The sequence below is a fragment of the Alligator sinensis genome, unplaced genomic scaffold, assembly GCF_000455745.1.
Source record: "Alligator sinensis unplaced genomic scaffold, ASM45574v1 scaffold1751_1, whole genome shotgun sequence".
NCBI lineage: Eukaryota > Metazoa > Chordata > Crocodylia > Alligatoridae > Alligator > Alligator sinensis.
Window position 1 is genome coordinate 40485 of NW_005843631.1, and position 2780 is coordinate 43264.

Here is a 2780-nt window from a genome sequence, read left to right on the forward strand (position 1 = left end):
TGGGCACTCCCCAGCTGGGCATCCTGGCCAGGAGGGGAGGGTTTGCAGCTGACCGGGAGCAGTGGGGGTTTGCAGCTGGCCGAGCACTCTGGCTGTGAGTGGGGACGCTGCAAACCCCCTCCCAGCCGGAGTGCCTGGCTGGGTGCAAACCTCCCCATTCCCACAGCCCCCAACCAGCTTGGGAACTCCAGTGGAGTGGCATTCCAGGGAGGTTTGCAGTCTCCCCACTTCCCCAGCCCTGAGCTAGCTTGGGCACTCCCAAGCCAGGCATTACATCTAGGAGAGGGGTTGCAGCCTTCCCGCTCTCAGCTGGAGTGCTCAGCTGGCTGCAAATCCACGCTGCTCCCAGCCAGCTGCAAACCCCCTGCCCCACTCCTGGCCAGAGGGCCTGGCTGGGGAGTGCTCAAGCTCACTGGGGACTGAGGGAGCGGGGAGGTGTGCAGTTGGCTGGGCACTCCAACCAGGTGGAGCTGCGGGGAGGGGGGTTATAGCCTCCCCCACTCCCTCAGCCCCTAGCCAGCTTGGGAACTCTCTGGCCAAGAGGGGGAGTTTGCAGCCAGCCAGGCACTTCTGCCAGGAGCAGGGAGACTGCAGCCCCACTTCCCACTCCCCTGGCTGGAGTGCCTGGCCAGATGCAAACCCTGGGTCACAAACACTGTGCTTCCCACCCTGCTGCCCTCCCCCAGGCCTTATGGAGTGCAGTGTGTGTGCCTGGCACAGCAGGACACAGTGGCGCCACACATGAAAGCTGCCTGCCACTGCAAGCTCTGTGCTACCCTGGCCACACTTCCTCTGTGTGCACAGGGACAGTGCACACCTGCCCTGCCCTCACCCCCCACACAGATCTGGGGGACGTAAGTCTCCCCTGACCCCCAGGAGTGCACGCTGTCACTGGGAGATGGCCCCACCCAAGCCTGCAACAGGCAGCAGTATGGGGCGATCCAGCTCATGCTCCTACTATAGCAACTGCTGCCTTCCACTGGGGGCAGAGGGATGCTGACCTGGATCCCTGGCCCTGTAGCCCTGGCAGCTGGGGGATCCCTCCAGCAGGGCTGGGAGGCAAGGGCTGGGGGGGGTGGGCAAGGGGCACAAGCAGGGCTGGGGGGCTGTGGGGTAGGAGTAAGGGACACCAGCAGGGCTGTAGGGGTGGGGCTGTGCGGGGGCTGTGAGAGGCATTTAATTTTAACCATGGACCATGGATCTGGGGATTTTTATCAGAGCATTTATGATTTTTTATCATAGAAAACAAGGATCCCTGGTGATGACTAACATGGGGTCCTCACCTGCAGTGATATTGCAGAAAAAAGGTCTAGATCATACTGTTGCCTGTAGTCTTTGTATAGGCCAGGAGTTTGCAGAGTGAGGCTTGGAGTGTAATTCATGCAACAGCACCAAGGGATGTTCTTCCTTGCAGATTTTTGTACAGCTTTAATGAATTGGTCATAGGTCTCAGGCAATGCTTTGATGGTTTTGACTGTGGCATCAAGGTATTTTGAAAAGCCTTTTCAGTGTGCCGTATTAAGGTTGAAACATTGGCAAAATAGCATTGTTATAGGTGTTGCTGCAGCTTTGAATCTAAATCCTAATTGGTTGATGTTGAGAATGTGGGATAGAGTCTAATATCATTTTATGATTTAGTCAGTGATGGTGAATATAAAGTCTGGGTTGTATCCTTTTTTCCAGTGGCTACTATTGAATGATTTAGATAGTTTTGGATCATGAATCGAACTTAACTGATATGCATCTGACTAGCCTTCTATTGCTTCACTGTCTTCATTGGCCTCATTGTAGCCCCATTGCTTGCTGTGGCTGTTAGTTGCCAATGATCACCCATGGTTTATTCTCAGTGACCCTTGGTGTATCTGTAAAGGCAAAACTTGTGTTAGGTGGTTTGTAGAGTGATTGTGATTCCACTGGGTTCAACAGTCAGGATTTCAATGTCGTTTTCTTCAGTCTTTGCTGTAGAAATTATGACTGTCCCAGTTTTAACAAATATGGCACTTCCAAATTGCTTGTGTGGTCTTTCAGTTGCCATAGTCATTCCAGGTATTGAAGGATCATTATGAGGCCCTCAGTGTGTCTCTTGTAAGCACAAGATTTCACACTGGACTTTCTTACATATATTTACAATCACTTTTTTCACTGCTGAAGACCCTTCAAGTTTTGTGGACAATACTTTCAATATTGGCCTTAGGGAGGTCTTGTGTCTACTTTGGTCACAAGGCATTATGATTGGTTATAGTTGGTCAATTTGTAGAGTCAAAATTGTGGTTTGGAGTATTAGCTGAATTTTCAGGTATTACCAGGTGTTACTTGACAGGGGTCACAACAAAAGTATTTCTACCATGTCCCCCCATCCTCCTCCCACCCCATTCCTGGTGGGACTGAAGCAGCAGGGCAAAACCCCTTGCCTGCTTCTCATAAAAGAGACTCCTGTATGAGAAACAGGAAGAGGGCTCTCAGTATTGCTCCTTCTTCTCAGGTTCCAGTGCCTGGGAGTCAAGTAGACTGAGCAACACCCCTGCCTGCTCCACACACCTCAGATTCCAGTTTGAGGAGCTGGTAGGGGCTTTGCCCCACTATCCCAGGGAGAGCCTCCCTAATCTCAGTTCCCTGCTGGCTTCCCCTTGCCCCAGACCCCAGCCAGTGCAGCCCTGAGCTGGGCTCAAATTGGCTTTCCCCAGCCAGTTTTGCTGCTGGCCACACCACACAACCTGAAGGGGAGTGGGGAGAGGAGGGAGAGGCAAGGGGAAGCAGGCAGGGGACAGCAGCATTCCTGG

General features: G+C 53.0%; 1 protein-coding gene across 1 annotated transcript in view; it reads left to right on the forward strand.

Moving 5' to 3' along the window:
• The window catches only part of LOC102372704 (ATP-binding cassette sub-family B member 5), a 48571-nt gene that overhangs the window by 35009 nt on the left and 10782 nt on the right, over positions 1–2780 (forward strand). The window lies entirely within an intron of this gene.